Genomic DNA, 16349 nt, shown 5'->3' with positions numbered 1-16349 from the left:
ATGAGCATTAATATTTTGAAAGGAATCCTATTCTGAGGAGTAGGTCTTAATAGTGAGCTTTAAATAGTAAATAAATCATGTTGTAAACAGATGTGCTGTCATCCAAGCTTTGTTTTTCCATTTGTAGAGCACAGACAGAGTAAATTTAGCATAATTTTAAAGGGTCCTAAAGGTTTTCAGAATGGTAATGAGCTTTGGTTTCAACTTTAAGTCACCTATTGCAGTAACCCCTAATAAGAGAGTCAGCCTGTCCTTTGAAGCTTTGATAGCAGGCATTGACTTCTCTTTACCATGAAACTCCTAGGTGGCATCTTCCAATATAGGCTGTTCATCTACATTGAAAATTTATTGTCTTGGTGTAGCCACCTTCATTAATTATCTTAACCTAGGTCTTCTGGATAACTTAACAGCTTCTACATCAGCATATGCTGCCTCACCTTGCATTTTTATGTTATAGAGACAGCTTCTTTCCATAAGCCTCATGAACCAACCTCTACTACCTTGAAGCTTTCTTCTGCAGCTCCCTCACTTCTTGGCCTTCACAGAATTGAAAAGAGTTAGGCCCTTGCACTGGATTATGTTTTTGCTAAATGGCTGGTTTGATCTTCTGTCCATATGGAAGATCTTCATGTCGGCAATAAGGCAGTTTCCTTTTTCATTTATGTGTTCACTGGAATAGCACTTTTAATTTTCTTCAAGAAATTTTCCTTTGCACTCACAACTTTGCTGACTGGTACAAGAGGCCTAGCTTTCAGCCTATCTTGACTTTTGACATGTTTTCCTCACCAGGCTTAATTATGTCTAGTTTTTGATATAAAATGAGAGACCTGTGACTTCCTTTCACTTGAACCATTAGCATCCTTTTAGAGATACTAACTGACCTAACCTTAATATTGCGTCTTGGAGGCCAGGGGAAAGGCGGGAAAACAGAATGATCGGCTGGTGGAGTAATCAGAATACATATTTATTAAGGTCATCATCTTATGTTGTCAAAGTTCATGGCACCCCAAAACAATTACAGTAGTAACATCAAAGATCACTGATGGCAGGTCACCAAAACAAATACGAAAATGAGAAAATTCAAAATGTGATGAGAATTACCAAAATTGACACAAAGTGAGCAAATGATGGGAAAATGGCACCTATAGACGTGGTTGATGTAGGATTGCCACAAGCCTTCGATTTGTGTTCAAAAAAAGGCAGTATCTGCAAAGCTCAGTAAACTGAAGTATGCCTGTGCTCATTTAGGTCCCCAGAAAAAGCAAGAAGCTTATGGAGTACGTATCTCTATAAGAATTATTGATGTCAGAGCCAACATGTTTAAAGCTGAAGACCTCTTAGAGGAAAGTCATGTTAAAGTACTCATTGGAAGGACTTCCCTGATGGTCCAGCGGTTAAGACTCACTGTTTCCACTCCAGGGGGTGCGGGTTCAGTCCCTGGATGCAGAACTAAGATCCCACATGCTGTGCTGCATAGCCAACATAAATCTTTAAAAACAAAAATTAGTCATTGGAAACAGGAAGGGAGGAGATGGGTAACGAGGCTGGAATTTGCCACATAGAAAAGTAATTGTTTCAAATGTTCAAATATTAAATCATTGGCTTATTTAAAAAGTTCTTTTGAAGGGCAAATCTTAGGCTTCCCTTGTTTGTGATGTAACCTATTTAACCAGTTTCTCTAAAAGGCATATTTGTTGATAAATATGTATATAAGATAACTCATAAAGATGAATTTGTCTAGGCACATTGTAATGGTCTCAAAACAGTATTTTGTCACTAATGTTGAAAAAGGCTTTCTTGCCAGCAGATGTCCTAAAAGCGTAATTATAGTAATTTTAATTATATAATGCAAAATTTGTCCTGCTCTAATATTTGTAAGTGATATGATTATTCAAAATGCCCTAAAATGATTGCATGATTAGGTCAGTTGAAGGTATGCTATGCTATGCTATGCTAAGTCACTTCAGTCGTGTCCGACTCTGTGTGACCCCATAGGCAGCAGCCCACCAGGCTCTCCCGTCCCTGGGATTCTCCAGGCAAGAACACTGGAGTGGGTTGCCATTTCCTTCTCCAATGCATGAAAGTGAAAAGTGAAAGTGAAGTTGCTCAGTCGTGTCCGACTCTTAGCGACCCCATGGACTGCAGCCTACCAGGCTCCTCCACCCATGGGATTTTCCAGGCAAGAGGACTGGAGTGGGGTGCCATTGCCTTCTCCGAGTTGAAGGTATGGTCCTTCTTAAATGTGAGCAAGATCAAATAAAACTATTTGAGGGTTGCTAGGCAAACCTATACAAACTTGTATCTTTACCTTCCTAGCCAACCCCATACTGTTCTAAAATGGTTCAGGGGGCATGTGAATGCTTGAGATTTTGTATGCTTAGTGGTGGTTTTTATTTAAGTATGAACATTTCTTACATGTTTATGGGCAAGTTTAAACTATCTAAAAGGAAAATACTACAGATGACTTCTGTGGCAATCAGTGGAAATGATCACACAGCTTGAAACAATTTATATCATGATGAAATAAAAATTTTAATTACACATGACTTAGAAATTTAGCCAAAGTAAATTCACATGTCTTTAAATTTCAGAAATACTTAAAGAATAACGGTAGGTATCCCATTACATCTGTTCAGTTCAGTTGCTCAGTCGTGGAATTTTTCAAAAGATTCCAAGATAATTCTTATATGCATCTGGATTTTAAAAAGTGATTACAGGTTTTTCTATTAAATGCTAGTTTTGGTGGTATAGAATTCTATAAGTTTTTTGTTGACAGTTATGATACAATGATACAACGGTCAGTTCAGTCATTCAGTCGTGTCCGACTCTTTGTGAACCCATGGACTACAGCATGCCAAGCTTCCCTGTCCATCACTAACTCCCAGAGCTTGCTAAAACTCATGTCCATTGAGTCAGTGATGCCATCCAACCATCTCTTCCTCTGTCATCCACTTCTCCTGCCTTCAGTCTTTTCCTGGCATCAGGGTCTTCTCCAGTGGGTCAGTTCTTCACCTCAGGTGGCCAAGGTATTGGAGCTTCAGCATCAGTCCTTCCAATGACTATTCAGGACTAACTTCCTTTAGGATTGACTGGTTTGATCTCCTTACTGTACAAGGGACTCTCAAGAGTCTTCTCCAACACCACAGTTTGAAAGCATCAGTTCTTTGGTGCTCAGCTTTCTAAGGTCCAACACTCACATCAATACATGACTACTGGAAGAACCATAGCTTTGACTATATGGACCTTTGTTGGTAAAGTAATATGCTGTCTAGGTTCCTCATAGCTTTTCTTCCAAGGAACAAACGTCTTTGAATTTCATGGCTGCAGTCACCATCTGCCTTGATTTTGGAGCCCAAGAAAATAAAATCTGTCACTGTTTCCATTGTTTCCCCCTCTATTTGCCATGAAGTTATGGGACCAGATGCCATGATCTTAGTTTTTGAATGTTGAGTTTTAAGTCAGGTTTTTCACTCTCCTCTTTCACTTTCATCAGGAGGCTCTTTAGTTCCTCTTTGCTTTTTGCCATAAGGGTGGTGTCATCAGCGTATCTGAGGTTATTGATATTTCTCCTGGAAATCCTGATTCCAGCTTGTGCTTCATCCAGCCTGGGATTTTTCGGGATGTACTCTGAATGTAAGTTTAATAAGCAAAGTGACAATATACAGCTTTGATGTATTCCTTCCCCAATTTGGAACCAGCCCGTTGTTCAATGTCCGGTTCTGTTTCTTGACCTGCAATACAGATTTTTCATGAGGCAGGTAAGGTGGCCTAGTATTCCCATCTCTTTAAAGTTTTCCACAGTTTGTTGTGATCCACATAGTCAAAGGTTTTGGCATATTCAGTAAAGCAGAAGTAAATGTTTTTTTTGGAACTCTCTTGATTTTTCTATGATCCAGCAGATGTTGGCAATTTGATCTCTGGTTCCTCTGCCTTTTCTAAATCCAGCTTGAACATCTGGAAGTTCTTAGTTCATGTACTGTTGAAGCCTCGCTTGGAGAATTTTGAACATTACCTTACTAGTGTGTGAGATGAGTTTAATTGTGCAGTAGTTTGAATATTCTTTGGCATTGCCTTTCTTTGAGATTGGAATGAAAACTGACCTTTTCCAGTCCTGTGACCACTGCTGAGTTTTCCAAATTTGCTGGCATATTGAGTGCAGCAATTTAACAGCATCATTGTTTAGGATCTGAAATTGCTCAGCTGGGATTCCATCACCTCCACTAGCTTTGTTTGTAGTGATGCTTCCTAAGGCCCCCTTAACTCCAGACTCCACGATATCTGGCTCTAGGTGAATGATCACACCATTGTAGTTATCTGGGTCATTCACATCTTTTTTGTGTAGTTCTTCTGTGTTTCTTGACATCTATGTTTCTTGCTAAAAGTACTATTAGAAGTGATGTTCCTGAGATAAGAATTATAATAGAAAAGTAACTTTCTAAGTTTTGGTAGTTACACTTGCTTTTCTAATTCTGTATGTAGAAAGGTCTTAGCAATATACTTAACTTTTACTTTCCTCTCAAGTTGCATCTTTTTCCTTTAAATTTGAAGAAATTGAGCTCTTTACATACTTTATAATAAAGCATTAATCAAATTTGTTTGATTCTGCATACAAAATATGCTCAAGATACAGATCGTCACTCACACTGCAAATTTAATGTGTTCTTCCCTAAAAGATTTGTCTATTATTTTTTGAAATTCCTTTAATATTATTAATAATATTTTGGTACTTCCGTGGCAGTTCAGTGGTTAAGACTGCAGCTTCCACTTCAGGGGGCTCCAGTTTGATACCTGATTGAGGAAATAAGATCCCACATGCCATGCAGCATGGCTGAAAAAAAGAAAAATTGCTATTTCTAGTGTACCTTCTGGTTTTGGTTTGATGCCTTATTTTCTTGAAATCTCACTAGCATTTTCTATCTTTTTAGCCTTTAGAACATTTTTTTAAATAAATGAATCTCATTACAATTAAAACTTTGAGTGTGTAGCTGGGTTCCCCCCCCCCCCCCCGCCCTTAATACCGTTATATGCCTTGTTTTCACATTTGGAGATATATGTAGTATCTATACGCCTGTCGTTGTTGTTCATTTGCTACGTTGGGTCCAACTCTTTGTTGACCCCATGACTGCAGCACACCAATCTTCTCTGTCCTTCCTTATCTCCTGGAGTTTGCTCAAACTCATGTCCATTGAGTCAGTGATGTCATCCAACCATCTCATCTGTTGCCCCCCTCTCCTCCTGCCTTCAGTCTTTCCCAGCATCAGAGTCTTTTCCAGTGAGTTGACTCTTCACATCAGGTGGCCAAAGTATTGGAGTTTCAGTTTCAGCACTAGTCCTTTCAATGAATATTCAGGGTTGATTTCCTTTAGGATTGACTGGTTTGATCTCCTTGCAGTCCAAGGGACTCTCAGGAGTCTTTTCCAGCACCACAGTTAGAAAGCACCAATTCTTCAGCAGTCAGCCTTCTTTATGGTCCAGCTTTCACATCCATACATGACTACTGGAAAAACCGTAGGTTTGACTATACAGACCTTTGTTATTAAAGTGATGTCTCTGCTTTTTAATAAACTGTCTACATTTGTCATAGCTATTAAAAGGAGCAAGTGTTTTTTAATTTGTGGCTGCAGTCACCATCGCTAGTGATTTTGGAGCCCAAGAAAATGAAATGTAACTGTGTTTAGTTTGTTCTTTTTCTAGTTCCTTGAAGTGTAAAGTGAGGTGGTTTATTTGAGATCTTCCCTGTGTCTTAATATAGGCTTTTATCTCTGTAATCTTCCCTTTTAGAACTGCTTTTGTAGCATTTCATAGGTTTGATATGTTGTGCTTTTGTGTGTGCTCAGTCATGTCTGACTCTTTGTGACCATGTGGACTGTAGCCCGCCAGGCTCCTCTGTACATAGAATTCTCCAGACAAGAATACTGGGGCAGGTTGCCATTTCCTCCTCCTGGGGATATTCCTGATCCAGGGATTGAACTTGTGTCTCCCACAACTCCTGCATTGGCTGGCAGATTCTTTACTAGTGAGCCACCTGGAAAGCCCCTGTTATGCTTTGGTTTTCCCTTTTTTTCATATTACTTGATTTTCCTTTTGATTTCTTCTTTGATCCATTGATTGTTTGGGAGCATGTTGTTTAATCTCCACATATTTGTGGATTTTTAGCTTTTCTCTGTTATTGACTTCCAGCTTTACACAGTTGTCAAAAAAGATACTTAGTACGATTTTAGTCATCTTAAATTTTTAAGTTTTGTTTTATGTTCTATTATGTGACCTACTCTGGAGAATGTTGAATTTGTGCTTGAGAATAATGTGTATTCTGCTGTACTGGGTGGAAGGCTTTACATTTGTTAGATCTATTTGCTCTAACCTGTGATCAAGTCCATTTACTTGTTGATTTTTCTGTCTAGATGTATCCATTATTTAAAGTGAGGTATTGAAGTCCCCCTAGTATTGTGTGTTTCTCTCTTTAGATCTGATAGTATTTGCTTACATATATTTAAGATTTCTGATGTTGAGTGCATATATATTTATAATTGTTGTATCTTGATGAATTGACCCTATTATCATCGTATAATGACCGCCTTTGTCTCTTGTAACCATTTTTGACCTAAAACTTATTTTGTCTGATATTAGTATAGCTACTCCTTTTTTCTTTTGGCTTTCCATTTGCATAGAATACCTTTTGTCATACCTTAACTTTGAATCTATGTGTATTTGTAGAGTTGAGATGAATCTTATAAGCAGCATATTGTTGGCTTTTGCCTCTTAATCTTTCCAGCCTCTGTATATCTTTTGATTGGAGAATTCAATCCCCTGACATTTAGAGTAATTGATACTTGCTAATATGGCACCCCACTCCAGTACTTTGCCTGGAAAATGCCATGAACAGAGGAGCCTGGTAGGCTGCAGTCCATGGGGTCGCTAAGAGTTGGACACAACTGAGCGACTTCCCTTTCACTTTTCACTTTCATGCATTGGAGAAGGCAATGGTAACCCACTCCAGTGTTCTTGCCTGGAGAATCCCAGGGATGAGGGAGCCTGGTGGCTGCCATCTGTGGGATCACACAGAGTCGGACACGACTGAAGTGATTTAGCAGCAGCAGCAATACTATCTTATTGTTTTCTAGCTATTTTTTAGTTTCATTTTTTTTCCTCCTCTCTAGCTGACTTCTTTTTAAGTTGATGTTTTCCTGTAGTAGTAGTATGCTTTCACTTCCTTTTCTATGTCTTTTGTGTGTATTTCGTAGATTTTTGCTTTGTGGTTACCATGAGGTTTCCATAAAACATGTAATAGGCTTAACAGTTTATGTTATGCTTAAAACAGTTAAACTTATATCATGTGTAATTACTCCCCCTTTTGTGTTTCTGATGTCACCATTTACATGTTTTGATTGTGTATCTATTAGCAAATTGTTACAGACATAGTTATTTTTAATGCTTTTGTCTTTTAACCTTTATTCTAGAGTTAAGTAGTTAGCATATCAACAAATTACAGTATTAGGGTATTCTGAATCTGACTATTTCCTTACCTTTACCAGTGTGTTGTATATTTTCATGTTACTAATAAGCATCCTTTTGTTTCAGCCTAAGGGACTCTTCTAGCATTTCTTGTAAGGCAGTTTTAGTAGTAGTAGTGTAGTGTTAATCGTTCAGTCATATCCGACTCTTTGTGACCCCCATGGAGTGTAGCCTGCTAGGCTCCTCTATCCATGGAACTCTCCAGGCAAGAATACTGGAGGAGGTTGCCATTTCCTTCTCCAAGGGATCTTCCCAACCCAGGGATCAAACCTGGGTTTCCTGCATTGCTGGCAGATTCTTTATCATCTGGACCACCAGGGAAGCCCAAAGCAAATTTAGTGGTGATGAATTCCCTCTACTTTTGTTTATTAGGGGAAGCTGTAATTTTGCCTTTAATTCTGAAGGACAGTTTTTCTGGGCTAAGTATTCTTGGTTGGTAGTTTATTTCTTTCAGCACTTTGGATATATTATCTCATTCTTTCTTGGGCTATAAGGTCTGTGCTGAGGCATCCGCTGATAGCTTTATGGGAATTTTCTTGTATGAGAGAGATTTTTTTTTCTTGCTGCTGCTGCTTTTTTTAATCACACTGTGTGGTATGCAGTATCTTAGTTCCCCAGCAGGACTGAGCCTTTACCCCCTGTAGTAGATGCATGAAGGCTTAGCCACCAGACTGCTAGGAAGTCCTCTCTTGATTCTTTTGAAATTCTCTCTTTAGTTTTAGACGATTTTATTACTATGTGTCTTAGAGAAAAATATTTTGGATTGAGATTTTGAGTTGACCAATTTGCTTCATGAACTTCTGCCCTCATTTGAGGATTTCTCAGCCATTATTTGTTAAGGTTTCTACTCCTTTCTCCCCATCATACATCATTTCTTTTGATAGTGTTTATAACATCTATAGGCTTTGTACATTCTTTTTCATTCTTTTTTCTCTTCTGTTGTAAAATTTCAATTTGTCCTTTAGACCATGAATTTGCTCTTCTGCTTGTTCAAGTCTGCTCTTGAAGCTTTCTAGTCAATACTATATTTTAGTCTTTGTATTCTCCAGCTTCAGATTTTCTGTTTGGTTCTTTTTTAATATTTTCTTGAGTTTCTTATTTTGTTCTTTTATTATTTTCCTGATAGCATTAAACTTTTCATCTGTGTTTTGTACCTCTCTGAGTATTCACAGAATAATTATTTTGAATTCTTTGTCAGGCATTTCCTGGATATTCATTTATTTGGAGCCAGATACTGGAAGTTTACTGTATTTCTTTGGTGGAAACATATTTTTCTTGACTCTCTGTGATCCCTGTAGTATTGTATCAGTATCTGCACATTGGAAAAAGCAGTCACTTCCTCTAGGCTTTATGGACTGATTTTTTTGCAGGAAGCCTTCTACCTGCTGATAGGGACCCATACTGGTAATGTTGCCCTGGTCTAGTGATGCAGAGCACCATGTGTAAAGGTGCATTTGATACTAGGTCCAATGATATATGATGTCTCTTTGGCACAAGGACATTGGGGTCCATGGTATTGACAACTGTGTGGCTTTTGACAAGCTTTGCAGAAATTCTGCTTCACTTCAAGATCTTTTGGGCTAAGTGGCACCTCCAAGACTGGTAGCAGGGCAGGAAGTGGTAGTTGGAGCCAGCGAAATGCACAAGCTTGGCTGCAGGGGCCAACTGCATGTCCCTATATAGTGGCAGAGGTTACTTGCAGATAAACTCTTAGTGAAAGGGACTAGAGCAGATAGCAAGGGCTAAGGCTCACTGGCATTTTTCATGCTGTTTTTATGCTAGTACGATACTTTTTGATTACTATAGCCTTAAGTGAAAGTGAAGTCGCTCAGTCATGTCCGACTTTTGTGACCCCATGGACTGTAGCCTACCAGGCTCCTCCCTCCATGGGATTCTCCAGGCAAGAGTACTGGAGTGGGTTGCCATTTCCTTCTCCAGGGGATCTTCCGGACACAGGGATCGAACCCGGGTCTCCCGCATTCCAGGCAGATGTTTTAACCTCTGAGCCACCAGGGAAGCCCACTATAGCCTTAAAGTACACCTAAAAATTATGAAATGTGATGCTTCCACCTTTGTTCTTCTTTCTCAGCATTTATTTGGACATTCAGGGACTTCTGCATTTCCATGTAAGTTTTAGGAGGCTTTTGTTTGCTTTTACTTAATGCAAACTTCTAAAAAATACCATTGGAATCTTGATAGGAATTGCATTGAATCTATAGATGGCATTTTAACAGTATTCTTCAAATCCATGAACATTGGCTACCTTTTCATTTATCTGTGTTTTCTTCCATTTCTTTCATCAAAGTATTATAGTTTCAGAGTAGAGCTCTTTCACCTCCTTGGTTAAATTTATTCCTATATATTTAATTATTTTGGTGCTACTGTAAATGAGATTGACATCTTTTTTTCCTTTTTCAGAAAATGTGTTGTTAGTGTATAGAAATGCTATTGCTTTTGTATGCTAATTTTATGTCCTGCATCTTTACTGAATTCATTGATTAGATCTAATGGTTTTTAGTTTCATCTTTAAGATTTTTTGCTTCCCTGGTGGTTCAGATGGTAAAGTGTCTGCCTGCAATGCAGGAGACCCAGGTTCAATTCCTGGGTCAGGAGGATCCCCTGGAGAAAGAAATGGCAACCCATTCCAGTACTCTTGCTTGGAAAATTCCATGGACTGAGGAGCCTGGTAGGCTACAATCCATGGGGTCGCAAAGTCAGACAGGACTGAGGGACTTCACTTTAAAGATTTTTCATATGTATGATCATGTCATCTGCAAGCAAAGACAGTTTTACTTTTTCCTTTCTAATTCTGATGGAAATGGAAACCCTCTCCTGTATTCTTGCCTGTAGAATTCCATGGACAGAAGAACCTGGTGGGCTACAGTCCATGGGGTTGCAAGACTTGGACACAACTTAGCATAAACCACCTAAACCACCAGTCCAATTCTGATACCTTTTATTTCTTTTTCTCCCACCTGATTTTTCTAACTAGGACTTCCAGTACTATATTGAATGGAGTGGTGAGATTGGGCATGTTCTCTTCTTCCTGCTTTTAGAAGAAAAGCTTCTAACTTCTCACCACTGAGTATAATGTTAGCTGTGGGATTATGATATATGGCCTTTATTATGTTGAAATACGTTTCTTCTGACTAAATTGTTAAGAGAGTTTTTTTTTTTTTTTTAATGACTGGATGTGGAGATGATAACTCTTTTCTTTCAATTAATGTAATATATCACATTGATTGATTTATACACATTGAACCTTCCATGCATCGTAGGGATGAATCCCACTTGACTATGGTGGTGAATGACCCTTTTAAGTTGCTGCTGAATTCAGTTTGTTAGTACTTTATTGAGAATTTTTACATCTATACTATATTCAGTATATTGGTTTATAGTTTTCTAGCAATGTCCCTTTCTGGCTTTTGGTATCAGGTTAATCCTGGCCTTGTAAAATGAGTTTGAAAGTGTTCCTCTTCTTTATTTTTGCTTGTTTGTAGCTTTAATATGACATCTATTGGCTTTATTTTTTTGATCTTGTCTCAGTTTAGTTTTTCATCCAGTTTTATGGAGATATAATTTGACACACAACAGTATAAGTTTAAGGTGTATAGCATAATGATTTGTCTTACATTCATCATGAAATGATTACACAGTAAGTTTAATAAACATCCATCATCTCATATAGATACAAAATTAAAGAAATAGAAATTATTTTTCTTTATGATGAGAACCCTTAGGATTTACTCTCTTAACAACTTTCACATAATATACAGCAATGTTAATTGTATTTATTGTGTCATGCATTACATCCCTAGTACTTATTTATGTTTTTTTTAATTTATTTATTTTAATTAGAGGCTAATTACTTTACAATAGTATATTGGTTTTGCCATACATCAACATGAATCCACCACGGGTGTACACGTGTTCCCAATCCTGAACCCCCTCTCACCTCCCTCCCCATACCATCCCTCTGGGTCATCCCAGTGCACCAGCCCCAAGCATCCTGTATCCTGCATCAAACCTGGACTGGCGATTTGTTTCTTATATAATATTATACATGGAAGTTTTTACCTTTTGACCATCTTCATCCAGTTGACACATGCCCCCCCCACCCCGTAATCACAAATCTGATCTCTTTTTCCATGAATATGTTTGTTTTTGAAGTGTTATTGACCTATGACACTGTGTTAGTTCCTGTTACACAACATAGTGATTTGATATTTCTATATATATCAAAATGGTCACCACAAAAAAGTGTGGTTGTAATTTGTCACGATGTAAAGATATTACATAATTACTGACTTTTCTCCACAGTACACATTTAATACTTGTGACTCATTTATTTTGCAGCTGGGAGTTTGTACCCCTTATCTCCTTCACCTCTTTCTTTTCTCCCCTCACTCTACCCTAGCCCTCAGCAACCATCTATTTGTTCTCTCTAGCTATAACACTGTTTCTGTTGTTATATTTATTCATTTTGTTGTTTAGACTTCACATATAAGTGAAATCATGCAATATTTCTCTCTTACTTCACTTAACATAATGATGGACCTCCATAGGTTCATCCATGTTTTCACAAGTGGCAAGTGATTTATTTGGGAGCTTTCTTGCATCTTAATATAGACATTGATTGTTATGAATTTCCCTCATACCATTGCTTTTGCTGCATCCCATAAGTGCTGATATGTTTAGTTTTCACTTTCATTTGTCCCAAGAAACTTTTGAATTTCACCTTTAGTTTCTTCTTTTATCCCTTGATTGTTCAGGGGAGTGTTGTGTAATTTCTGTGTGTTTATTAATTTTCCCATTTTCCTCTTGTTATTGATGTCTAGTTGAATACCATTGTGATCAAAGAAGATACTTGGTATGAATTCAGTCTTCTTGAATTTACTAAGGCTTATTCTGCAGCCTAACGTATGGTCTTTCCTAGGAAATTTCCATGTGCACTTTAGAAGAATGTGTTTCCTCTTGTTGGATAGAATGTTCTGTATGTGTCTATTAGGTCCATTTGTTCATAGTGTTGTTCAAGTCTGCTGTTTCCTTACTGATTTTCAGAATTGTTGAGGGTGGGGTATTAAAGTCTCCAACTATTATTGTAATACTTTTACTTCTTTTTTTTAGCTCTGTTAGTTTTTTTTTTTAAAGATTTATTTTTATTCTTTTGACTGTGGTGGGTCTTCATTGCTGAATGTGGGCTTTCTCTGGTTGCTGCATAGCTCTATTGTTTTGCTTTATATATTTAGGTGCTCCAATTTTGGTTGCATAAATACTTTAAATTGTTATAAATTCTTAATGGAATGACCCCATTATTATGTAATGACCTTTTTTGTCTCCTTTAAAACTAAAGTCTATTTTTTCAGATATAAGTGTAATTAGCCCTGCTTTTTTTTTTTTTAAGAAAAAAATGATATTTAGGTATATTATCTTCTGATTGGAGAGTTTAATCCATTTATTTTTAAAGTAATTATTGAAAAGTAAGGACTTCATTGACTTTCCTTAAATGACATTTAAAAAATTGTTTTCTGGTTGCTTAATTAATTGATTGTTAAGATGAATTGTTCTTGTTTTTTATCCTGCCCTCTTTTTTCATGTTTTGATGTCTTTTGTATTAGTATATTTTGACTTCTTTATCATGTTCCTTTGTATAATTGCTATAGGTTTTTCTCCTTGTGGTTACCATGAGGTTTACATAAAATATCTTAAAATTATAACGTCCTATTTTAAACTGATAACTTCAATATAATTTCTAAACTTTGCACTTTTTCTTCTTCTCCCCTTCACATTCTTGTTTATTGCTGTTAATTTACACATTATTCTGTTGTGTAACCAATAACTAATTATTGTAGTTATGGTTCTTTTTAATATATTTAGTTTTTTAACCTCTAAACTTAAGTTTTAAGTGAACTATGAACCATCATAACCAAATTACAGAACCTAAATTTGTACATTTGCCATTTGTTTTACACTACCTTTGAATGATGTTATTTAGTGTCCCTTACTTCCACTCGTAGAATTCCCTTTAGCATATCTTGTAAGGTAGGTCTAGTGGTAACTCTCGCACTTTTGTTTGTCCAAGGAAGTTTTTATCCCTCCTTTATTTCTGAAGGACAGCTTCACTGGGTATAGTGTTCTTGGTTAACAGTTTTTTCTTTCAGTATTTGGAGTGTGTTGTCCCATTCTCTCTTGGCCTGAAATGTTTCTGTTGAGAAATCTGCCTTTAGTCTTATGTGGGTTCCCTGTATATGCTTTCTCTCTTTTCATTTGTTGTTTTAAAAATTATTTCTTTATCTTTCACTTTTGACAACTTTAATTATAATATGTCTTGGTGTGGCCCTATTCAAGTTCAACCTGTCTTTTAGCCTCATGGATCTGGACATCCATGTATCTCCCTAGGTTTGAGAAATTTTCAGTCGTTTTGCTTTAAATATACTTTCTTATCATTTTTCTCTTTCTCTTCTGGAATTCCCATAATGTGAATTTTTTTGTTTTCTTTTTTTTTTCATTGTGTACCATAAGTCTGTAGACTTTCTTCACTCCATTTCATTCTTTTTCTTTCTTTGACTAGATAATTTCCAGGATCCTATCTTCCAGGTCACTGATTCTCTTTCTTGCATGGTTGAGTCTGCTTTTGAAACTCTCTAATGAACTCTTCAATTCTATTATTGTAGTCTTCTACTCTGGGATTTCTGTGTGATTATTCACTTTGGTAGTTTTTGTTGCTTTGTCAAACTTTTTTATTTGTGCATTGTTTTCCTAATGTCTTTTAGGTATTTGCCTGTGTTTTTTAGTAGTTTACTGAATTTTAAGAGGATTATTCTGAATTCTTTGACAGTTTGTAGATCTCTCTTTACATCAGTTATTTTTGGTGTTGTTTCTTCTGATGGTGTCATATTTAGTTTTTCATGACCCTTGATTCCTTATGTTTGTGTCTGCACAGTTGAGTACTTGGATTTCTCTTACAGTCTTATCAGTTTGCTTTCGAAGAGACAGATTTTCCCCAGTCAACTCAGTTTAGGTTTCTGGGCATGTCTGCTGATAGTGTCCTTGGGCAAGTGGAGCCTATTATTATGATCTCGTTTTCTGAGAGATAACTGTTTGAGTTCTGAGGTTGGGAATGGGGGGATGTGCCACTGGATAAGAACAGTTGGGTAAAAGTGCTGGCTTGATTCCCCACCCTAAAGCTAGCCTATGGGAGGGGCTCTGTAGTTGCCTGGGTTCTCTGATCAGGCTTACTAGATGGTCAGGACTGGGTACTATACTCAGTGGTACACAGGGCTATGAATTAGCTTCTCTGTAGGATGGGACCCAGGCCTGTGTGGCTTCTTGTTTGGGAACCTGAATTAGGTGAGAGGCCGCACTGAATTCTCTGGTCAGATGAGGCCACTGGTTTTGCTCTGCAGATGAAGAAATCTACAGGCTGTGCCTCTGTTCAAGTGCTACTGTAAGCAGGGCTATTGGATAGGCTATGAAGCTTCCCATCTGTTCAGATTCCCAGATCAGGCATGTTTGAGACTGTATTCAGCTGTGAGCAGGGCTACGAATGTTTCCCTATCCAGGCACAGTGGCAGAAGCAGCTCTGGTAAAGCTGGTAAAGCTCTTTATTGTCTTAACTCAAACTGACCTGCTCTGCCTGCCCTTCTATTGGCTTGAGCACCACTGGGCCACACAGCTTGCAGGTGTTTTTGCCACGTGCAAAACACGTGGGGCCAGGAGGGTAAGAGGTCTTTAACGTGGGGTTTTATATAAATGTGAGTTGTGATTAATGCATCACATTCCATAGTATGCGTAAAATATTCTTATGTAGCAAATACACAGTCACATAGAATCTCATTTTCTGTAGGTATTTGAATGATGATATTTTGCATATCTCTTGCCACATCATGTCATGAACTACTAGTGTCCTTTTTACTACTGAAGATAGATTCATTAGTGCCATCAATAAGATTAGAGAATGAATTCCAGAAAATCCAGAATCAATTTCAAAAACTCATCCTTAAGATTCTATTTCTCTAGAATCACTTCTGGTATCAAAATCTATATCAGTCTGGGTTCAACTAGAGAAGCAGAAACAGAAGTATATGTATATTAAGAGATTTATTGGAAATAATTGGCTTACATGATTGAGGGGGCTGGCTAGACAAGTCTGAAATCCACAGGACAGGCAATCATGAGGGCAGGTTGGAACTCTCAGGCATGGGGTAAAATTGCTGTCCATAAGTGGAATTTATTTGAGGAAGCAAGGTATGTAGCATAGTACCTGGAAGGTGTTCAAAACTAACACTAGTAATTATTACATGAAAGAAGTTAGAGTAGAGGAGCAAAAACAGGCTTTTAGAGTCATGGAATTGATCTTTTTACCATTCTGCTTTCATTATATCTGGTATTGATATATTCCTTTTTAAGCAGAGAAAAGAACATCTCATGTATAAATATCCTGACCCCTGTCCTTATTGGGGTGGTCAAGGAAAGCTTGGGTTGTAACTAGGATTATCTTCTATTAGGTCTTTGGCACTGTACCTTGCTGACTTCTTTGACAAGTCAGTAATGTTTAGAATGGTGGAACTTCATAAAATGAGGGACTCAATTTTTTACTACAGATTTCAGGCACTGATATTAAAGCCCCAGGGATATAAGAGGTAGTTGAGGATTGACTTTTTTTCTTCCTTTCTCATCTCTCTAAGACAACAGTATGATGATTGGAACAGACTTGAATCCCAATGGGAAAAATCGATCATATCCTTAGATGGATGGTAATGTCCTTGATTATATTTTCACTTTCATTCAGCCTTCCATCCTAGTGATAATGCAGTTTGGGCATTTTCAGTTCAGTC

The 16349-nt window shown here is 37.5% G+C and overlaps 1 protein-coding gene across 1 annotated transcript in view; it reads left to right on the top strand.

Moving 5' to 3' along the window:
• MYLK3 (myosin light chain kinase 3) overlaps positions 1-16349 on the top strand; it is a 125822-nt gene that overhangs the window by 29859 nt on the left and 79614 nt on the right. The window lies entirely within an intron of this gene.

This window comes from Bos javanicus, chromosome 18 (assembly GCF_032452875.1).
Source record: "Bos javanicus breed banteng chromosome 18, ARS-OSU_banteng_1.0, whole genome shotgun sequence".
Lineage (NCBI taxonomy): Eukaryota > Metazoa > Chordata > Mammalia > Artiodactyla > Bovidae > Bos > Bos javanicus.
This window is presented reverse-complemented; position numbering and strand designations above follow the sequence as displayed.